General features: G+C 46.5%; 1 protein-coding gene across 1 annotated transcript in view; it reads left to right on the forward strand.

Annotated features, from left to right (window-relative positions):
* The first annotated feature begins 1,825 nt into the window (after window positions 1-1,825).
* The window catches only part of SMIM14 (small integral membrane protein 14), a 38,783-nt gene continuing 31,148 nt past the window's right edge, over window positions 1,826-9,460 (forward strand). The window contains exon 1 of the mRNA XM_035324846.1: window positions 1,826-1,982. The gene's annotated coding sequence lies outside the window, so the exon portion shown is untranslated. The remainder of the gene's footprint in view (window positions 1,983-9,460) is intronic.

The following is a 9,460-nucleotide window of genomic DNA, read 5'->3' on the forward strand; positions in this document are numbered from 1 at the left end:
CAGACAAGACATCTGAGCCTGTCTAGCTCATTTAGTCTATCCCTTCCAATTTTAGGATTGTACAAATTGTTTGCCAAGAATCAGTCACTATGAGACTCTTCCCAGTTCCAGCAGTTTCCCCAAGTATGCTTGTCAGCCGTTTAGCAACAACAGACTGCTTGGCTTTACCCACAGGCAAGAAAATAGAAGTGTTCAGTGCTCATGCCTTCGCTTGACAGGAGGAACCTTCCTCTCCACTACTGATGAGTTGTCATTGCTCTCCTCTCTTATTTGAGCCAGGACTAGTATGGTAAGTTGTTTCTGGTTTGTGGATTTCAGGATCTCACCTCCATTTTCTAGAACAGCTAGGAGGACAGCTGAGGGAGAGGTGTGAGCAAAGATGCAGCTACAGTTGATCATTCTGCTTATGACCACCCTCTGACACTGTGCAGGAAACCATTACCACAGTAACTGTCCTGTGTTGGGCCAGGACAATCAAAATATACTTCAAGCCAGAGAAAGCCCAGCCAAGTGTACCTCGATGCAGCTCGTGTTCATGGTTTTTGTTGCACTCTAATTTCCTGGCACAGGTTGTCAAGAAACCTGTTCTTCCAGGAAATATTGTAGGGATGTCATTTTGTATTCCCAATTAGCATCCTATTTTAGCATCCTTAGTGCCTTACCAGAGGTTCAGTTCCCTGGAATGAGGAAGAGAAGACAACATAGGCTCTGTGCACTTGAGATTTTTTGTGTGATGGCCTGGCTTTGTGTCTGTGCTTCTGTTCACTTCTCAGTATTGTCATTGTTTAGTCTGGCACTGAGACAAGAGAGAGGGCTGACACATGGGTAAAGATAGGAAAGGTCCACGACAAGTCAGGACTGTGGGGCATGGCTAAGCTGCTTCCCAGAAAGTGGGCCGTTATGCCCAGGGCCAGCCCTGCAATGGGAGCGGGCAGTTAGGCTAACCACGTTGTAGGGACAACACGGCTTTGCACACCAAAAACTGCTGGAGGGGCAAGACTGCCAACTGGCAATGTGCCCAAGACTTGGCAGAGTAACGTAGGCTAGACACACAAAGCGTTAAAGCAACGCTCAGATAACAACAAATGGCAACCCTATAGCCATGAAAGAAGGTCTGAAAGCCCTGTGAAAGCAGAAAAAAGTGATGAGAACAGCCAGGGTTGTCCCCGTGTGGGCCGTATCAGACCGTAGGAGGCACTCGTGCTATGAGGTACTGACTTGCGGGAGCCTGCAACTCCCATCCCGCCTGTCTTTCTCACTGCAATTCGGCAGCATCCATGTTTTCTGGCTTGAAGGATGTAAGCCAATCTTGAAAACATTGGAGGACAAGATTTGCTTTCCTGTGTAATCCCCGGTGCATGATGGCATGGTGTCGCTGTGCCCAGGACAGGACTTGGCCCCATCCTCCTGCATGGCAGCACAACGTCGTGGCTCCTTGGCAAGGCACGGCCGAACCCAGCTGGCTGACATGAGAAGCCACCACCTGAAGTTTCCCATCCTAACTTCACTCCACACCTTCTAAATGCGTTATTTCCAGGGAGGCTTTTATTTTTGAGGGGATTTGGGGCCCGGAGCTCCTGGAGGAGCACTGGGTGACGAACCGCACCACGCACCCCCTCACGCCTCAGCTCGAGGAACAACGCGAGGACTGGCCGTATTCCACACACGGGCGGGGCTCGTCCCCCTGCCTGCTCCCCCCGGGGGCTTCATTTTGGGGCCATTCCTTCGTTTTAGGGCCGTTCCGGGGAACGCCTCGAGGCGGCTGAGGCCGGCCCGGCCCGCTGCGGGGCGGGAACGAGGGGCGGGAGCGGCGCGGCACCGCCCCGGCCCCGGCCCCGCCGCCGCCGCCGGGAGCCGGCAGATCCGGGTCTCGTGGCGCTGGCTGACGTGGGAGCCGGCCCGGAGCAGCGGGGCCGAGCCCGGCCGCCCCAGACCTCCTCAGCCTCCTCTTCTCCTCCTCCTGACACGGCGGCCGGAGCACGGTGAGCCCGCCCCCCGCGTCCCCCCGCTGTGCCGAGCTGCCCGGGCCGCGGCCCCGCTGCTCCCCCGGGGGCCCGGGGCAGTGCCCGCAGCGAGGCCGGGGCCGCGCTGCCTCTGGGTTTGGGGTTGGCAGGGGTTGTCTCCGGTCCCTTTGGGGTTTTAGTGCCTTTTGGTAAAGGGTCTCGGCTCAGAAAGGTTTTAGTTTGCGCTCCGCGAAGAAGTGACACGCTGACAGCAGGGCTGTGCGCGCAGATGGAGGGGGAATTGGACTCCTCTTGTAGGGCAGAGAGCCTCCAGGAGAGGGACGGCGTCAAGCTACCGTTAGTACCTTACAGATGTGATTACAGCCGGGAATTCCTCATCTGTGTGCCCCCAGGTGTGGTTTGCAGCCAAAGGAAGTCGGGCAGGGGGGCTGCTGGCTGTGGAGACCCTGATACAAGCTGTGGCCATCTCTCCGTAGCTGCCACCACTTCTGGGTCCGCAGACACCCAGCCCTGGCAGCTCGAGGCCCCAGCCGAGCTCCTCGCCGAGGTGAGCCCCGTGCGTGACCTACTTCGGGAACTTTTCGTCCCGGCAGACACCTGTTTCTCCACTCCGTCTCCAGGATCATATCTGGGTTATAGATTTATTGCTACAGGGAGTGTGTCTGTTACGTGCTGGTAAACATCCTTGCATGTGCGCATAGATAAGTCTTGAAAACTCATCTCCAGCTTTTAAACATAAAGACTTTTTTTTATTTATAGAATATTATGTTAATATTATTAGTGTGCCTAGTGGGGAAGGTGCATGGCTACAGTGAGCTTTAGCAGGTTGCTTCTAAGAAGTCTTTCATGTTTGGCTCTTCGAGTGCTGTTGACCTTTACTCATTCCTGTTACTTTCAAAAGCAGACATCAGCTGGAAAAAAATATGACAACAAAACAAGAAAAAAAAAATCTTAGTTCTGATTTCTTTCTACATGCAGCAACAGAGAGTAAGGTCCCTGATAATTCCATCTCATTCTTCATAGTTATACGACTTGTCCAGATGAAAGAAATCAAGCTGTTGTTGCTGATTATTGATCTTTGCTTTTAAAAAGTGACCCTGTCACTGACAGCGTGGCTCAAAATGGTAGAAGCAATTGGTAGAGAAAAGTGATTGTAACGGTTAGCAGCACGGTCGCTGGCTCAGTACTGAGCACCACTCCTTCCCCTGCTGCTCAGGTAGGTGAGTGCAAGCTCTTTTTGGTTCTGTTGCCCCTTTTTTGTAAAATGAGATGTACTTTTCTCATCCAACTCCAGAGCAGCAGGGAATTCTGTGTTTTAAGTGGTTTAAGATCATCTTGTATAAGGTGCTAAACAAGAGTTGAGGGCTTACTGTGTGTATGTTGCTGGTCATTGCACCGGACACTGGGGCATGTGCCTCTCTGACAAACGGGGAAGTCCCTGACCCGCTCAGGGCCACGAGGGTCCACTTCTGAACAGAGATTGTAGTGGCAGCCATTCTGTTTTCCTGGTCGGATTATATTTTAGGCTAGCTGCCCATAGAAATAAATATTATAAGCGTGGTTCTGTGGGCTTTTGTACGCCGTGCTTGTGGTGGTGGTTTTGCAGCACCTTACCAAAGCCACAAGTCTGGCCCATTAAGTGCAAGCTGCACAGCCCGCTTCCCTGGGCTGCGTCCTGCAGTCTGTGCTCTTCCTTTGTTCTAAAGGAAAAATAAGAAAAATATACCCGTTGTTAAAGAAGTAGTCTACATACAAACAAATTAAAAATGTGTTATAGTTCTGATTGTTTTGTAACTGTCCTGTCTGCTTTCAAAAGCTTGATACTTGGTTCTAGAGAAAGTTAGTTTCTAGCTGACTTCTTGTTTCGTTATGAACGTCTCATTTTCTGCTTTTATATATTTATACTGTGGAATTAGTGATGCGTGAATGTTATTTGCATAACAGATGTGTAATAATACAAACTCTGTGTTTGTGTTTCAGAATTTTCCCTCCTAGATATTTTAGGTATTTGACATATACCCTTAAAGGCCACATTTTGTCTCTGCTAAGCTCGTCATAGCAGGACGGCACCCAGTATCAAGAGTCTTTGCAGAAATTCAGGCCAGTGCAATGGAAGTAGCAGGACCTACCTTCTATTCTTCATAAGTGCATATGAGTGGAAGCGTATAGTGCCCTGACAGTACCAAGTATCAGTTTCTTACTCTGTGTGCTTTGAACATTTAGGTTTCTTTTCGCAACAGATGTAGAAATATTGTGGCAGATGCACTTATAGATAGAAAAATTGATGTCATCTGCCCATATTCTGCTTGGGAAGCAAACCAGAGAGCCCGTGAGCATACTCATGTATACTATCACACTTGATGTTAAGCATGCTTTCTGTTCTAACTTCCTAGATTCAATTTATTAATACATAAAGAGCTACCAGTTGCTAATGAGGCACATGGTGCTGCAAGATGCTGAGTATTTGGGAGATCCAGGTGCTCCCAAGTCCCTCTGAGTGCAGTGGAAGCTGAGAAAATTCTGTGAAGTTATACCATGTATCCAAATCCTGCAGCACTTCTTCAGGTTAAGAAAGAAAAGAGGGAAGAAATAAATATATATGATTTTCCCAGAATAGCTCCTTCAGCTTGCAGGCCTTGACTCACCAACAGCGAGCTTCCCAAGTTCCCAAGGAACCTTTATGTGAAGAAAGTCTCAACTCCTCATTAGGTAGGAATGCACCCAGGCGTATGAGAAGGATCAGCCTGTGTTAGCTTTATTTCTGCCGCACTTCAGTAGCGGTACAGCGGAGGAACGTGGTCCTGTCCTCCCCTTTCCATTGTGGTACCTCGCCCGTGGTATTGGCGGGGGCAGGAAGAAGCTCTCTGATGTGGCTTTTCATGAAAGATCTGAAGGTGGGCAGGGAGCAGCCCCTGTCATGACTGAGTGGTTGTACATTTGCATGGTTGCTAATGGAACAAATATGCTTCAGAGGCTTAAGTCACAGAGTCTAGCTGGTATTTTTAGAGATAACAGAACAAATCAGTCCCGTTTGGGTGGGAACAGACAGAGTTACACTTGATAAAAGTTTTCCTCATTAAGATTAGTTCTGATTCTTCAGCAGCTTTGCGTGCATTAAGACCCATAACTTTCTGGAGCTAAATATAGTTTCATTCTTACTTTATAAAACCGATAGACAAATGTCAGATCCAAAGCACTGAGCTAGGGAAGAAAAGATTTTATCAAAAGGAACAGAAAAGCTGTACAAAAATGCAGCTCCAGCCACTAACACGATATAAGCTTTGCAATGCTCTACTTGTCAAATTTTTGCCAAATGCAGACCTGGAGTAACAAAGTTTTGGTCTTCGTTTGTTCACATAGTCATATGTACATGTTCATAAATGTCTTGCTGGTTAATCATAAAAGCTTTATTTTTAGCAAGGCAATAATTTTAGAGAATCTGATAAAATATTATATGCCAATTTTCATATATAAAAAAGTTATTTTCGGAAAAAAAAAAACAACATCTGAATAAAATTACATGCAGATGTGAAGAAAAGTTGGGTGTTAGCTCTTCGAACAGTCAGACTAAATCAAGTGTGAAACAAAGCTTCCTGGTGTGAGCAGTGTTGCTTTAACAAAAGTGCCTCTGCAAGCGGTTACTGCACCGTTAGGGGCTCACTGCTTTCGTGTCGGGCTGGGGCTGGTTAGGTGGCACCTTTCATCAGCACCCATGTTTGAAAATACAGGGGATGAGGATTGTATCGGAGAGCTCCATGAGATACAGAAATATTCCTGTATTATAATATCAGTATATTATATTCCAGTATAATATTCCTGGATTTATGGCAATAGAGACTTTTTTGAGGCACTGAGATTGTTGGATGCTTCAGTTTCAAGTCCGTATGTAGAAAGAAAAGTGTCTAAAGATGAAAACTACCTTATTTCCTGCAGGAAGACTTAGGAGACAAAGATGTGATACGTGTTTCAAAGCAACTAATCCTGACCTCATGAAACAGTACCACGGATTTTCCTTATGCAAATGAATAGATTTAAAAATCTGTTGCTCGTAGGTGCAGGGGAGACTCGCACGATTTGCATAACACTTTCCTTTTGATGATCTAAACTAGTCAGCGGGTCTGCTGAGTGGATGTTATTCTGTGGTGAAAACTGGGTCTTCTTTTAGCTGAACATATGTAAATAACCAAGCCCAGAAATCCTGTTAATTGCAACAGATTCCCTCTGGTATAAGTGCTGATTAAAAATACCCTAATTGATAAGCTCAAGTTGTTTACTGCAGGTATGTAGAGAACCTGATTCAACTTCTACTGAAGGCAAAGGCAGGTATCCGCTAACTTCAGATAAAATTTGATCTGGCCTAAAGGGGTTAGGAGTAGGGCTGCCAGGGAATAGAGCTGCTTTCATCTGAAAATTGAAAATCCTGCTATCTTTCTCAGCATGCTGCTACCCTGCTAAATCTGTTTTCTCAGTGGCAAGTTATTAGAAACATATGTCATCCCTGGAGAAAAAAAAGAAGGAAAATATTCCAAAGAAGTTCAGTATAATTTTTATGTTTGTGTGGGGTTGGAGTAACGTTAAGGAATAGCCTATTTTTACAGTTTTAAGGATTTAGTAAGGTACTTTATAATCTAAATAATTGTACTCTTAATAAACAAGTCTCAAAAAAACTTCATTACTTAGGGCTACAAGGCATTCTGTCTCAATACAATGGAAAAACTATCATTTTTGTTTGTTTTCAAACTATACTTCCTTTTGTAAAGGAGTAAGAATTTTTTAATGTTTATTTTTGCAAAGCAATGAAATGTCTAAATTCTTAGTTCTTGAGCATCCAAACAAAGTCGCTTCAAACCTGGGAGTTATTGCAGGTGGTTGGAGCTGCAGTACGTGCCTGGGTGCCCCAGCAGTTCCGAGTGAAGTGTCTCCCATTAACTTTTTTCGTTTGTGGACTATACAAAGTCTCCTCAGCTCCCAAGTCCCGTGGGTTAACAGTGTGCCTGGGGACAGTTGCCCCAGCTCAGCTGCTGTGCAGTAGCTTTGTTACGCTGCGGTAATTTGCTTATGAGCTGCAGTCCTGAGCTTCGCTTCGAGCTCCTAAGTTGCTTTGGTACTTTCAAACTCATTAATGATAATCTTTATTGGTAAATCTTGACAAGAGCAGAGATGTTTTATGAATAGGTTACATAGTTTGTTATAGGAGTGTATTCTCTGTCAACACTACATCTTTTAAAGGAAATAATCGGTTTGAATTAGGAAAGTTAAGTGCAAAGCACCTCTCCATCTGGGTGACCAACAGCAGTTCCCTGTTGTCCTTGCTGCCCTACAAAACCCCGCTCCCTTCCATGAGGAGGGAGCACCAGCTCCTCTTTGCTGTGTCACTGCTCGTTTTGGATCAGTCCTACAGGCCCTTGGCAATGCAAACCTTTAGCCCTGGTGGCCATGGCACAGCACAGGTGCCCTCCCTGCACCGATGCAGGATTGCTCTGCACAGGGCTTTGGGGCTCAGTGTGTGCATCTTCCAGCAGCAGCACAGTGCTGGTGCAGCTCCAGGGGCGCTGAGTGAGGGGACTGGGAGTTGTTACTGGGGAATGGGAAGAGGAATGTCAGCAGAAGCCGTGGGTAGTCTCTGGTGCTATCGAAAAGCAGGAAAGTAAGCAACTTTGCCTTGGAGTTGGCTCTTCTAGTTATGGCTCAATGGTAAAATCCCATTAAAGTCAGTGGGGTTCTTGCCTTACTAAGGACCACAGGAGAGGGCTCCCGGTTTGCTCTCTAAGCTGGTTAGATGCAGTAGCTTAGTAATTTTACAGAGGATAGCCCGCCCTTTTGCATTAACATATGTCAAGCAAAATGATTAAATTTCCATTAGGCATTCAGTGCAATAGAAATAATTTCATTGTCCTAGACCATTGCCGCAGTTTCTACTTTAGATGTAAATGTTGAAGTGAAGCTGAAGCATTTAGTTAGCAGAAAAGAGAGTATTATTCTTGGACAATGTTCTGTGCCACTGACATCTTCTCTTAATTAGCTTTCATGTTGCAAGGGATGAGATTTCTTTCAGGAAAATGTCATCATTTTAACAAAAAGATGACCAAATGCTGACAGCTGGAGTTTGGCAATAGCACTCTGCATCAAATATTAGTAAATGAATTCTAAAATAGCTAGACTGCTTTTTTGGTCCCTGGCTGGATATGCATAATTAGCTCCTTTTCAAGTGTTTTGCCCAGAAGAAATGTTAGGCCACCTGCATGGGAACAAGTAAATAGCTTTTGAAATCTTGGTGGGTCCTATTAATACCGAATTCCCCAAGAAGCCAAACCACTAACAGCAGGTTGGTAGCCTTAACGTCTGAAATCTCTCCGCCCTCAGATACAGGAGACTGGCCATGAAAAGGAAAGTGGGGATCAGTACTGGAACAGTGGGGTTTGAATGCGTGGACTCTTGTCCTCTAAGGCTCGTGCTAGACACTGCCTGGCTTTAATTAAACTAAAAGAAGCATCTGTACCATCTGTGGCTCCCTGATGAACTATTTGGCTGACGTACCTCGGCATGTTCTTAACCTAGTTTGCCTTGTGTGGTGTCCACAAGCAGTGCATTTGCTGGCAGCTTTGTACCAGCTCCTGCCACCCTTGGAAGCAGCATGAGCTTCGCACAGACCTCGGCGAGAGAAGAATTGTGATGCTTGGCTGTGAGAGGGCTTTGTCCATCCCATAACCCTTCCAAGTTCTCGCGTGTGGCTCCTGCTTCATTGCTGCCAGGAAGTCTTCTGACCTCCTCGGGACACATCCAGGTGACCACGTCAGGGTGAAAACACTGGTGGCTGAGCAGTGCTGGTGGTGTTGAGACAGTCACACGTTGACGAGGACAAAGGGTGCACCAGTGTTGCTGTGGTCCTGGGAGACTACTGAGAAGAAGGTGAGGAAGATCCTTGGCACTTTCTCCTCGGTTCTGAGCCAGTCCCTGCTCAGAAGCTCCTTCCCTGGTTTGGGCATGTCACTGAAGTGTCCTTCTGTGCCTGGATCAGCACTTCTTAGTTTCTTTGGTTCTGCTCCTACTTTTAAGGAGCTGTTTTATAGTAAATTAGCATTTGTAATAAGCACCAGATGGATGACACTGGAAAATTAATTCCTAATTTACTTAGATACCAAATGATTTGTGAGGCAGCAGGAAAGCTTCCCATCAGCGTGTGCTGAGCAGGATGTGCCGGGTGAACAGTTCTGTTTGGAGCTCCAACTGCTTGTGATGCCTCTGTTGAAACCAACAAGAACAGCGCCAGTGTGGTATGTCTGTGTGTACAGCTAAGCACTGCTTTCCGTGGGGAAAGGAACTGGCTGAGCTTAATCTGCACTGAAAAGTTCATCTCGGATCTTGTTAATTATCCTGAGAAAAGTTGTGGTGCAAAAATACACTTGCCAGCTCATTAGGCTACGGCTGGAAGTCCAGGGAGACCCGCTGATGCTTTCGAGTACAAAATCAGCTGCTTTCCTCCTCCCCCCCCCCCC

This window comes from Oxyura jamaicensis, chromosome 4, assembly GCF_011077185.1.
Source record: "Oxyura jamaicensis isolate SHBP4307 breed ruddy duck chromosome 4, BPBGC_Ojam_1.0, whole genome shotgun sequence".
Taxonomy (NCBI): domain Eukaryota; kingdom Metazoa; phylum Chordata; class Aves; order Anseriformes; family Anatidae; genus Oxyura; species Oxyura jamaicensis.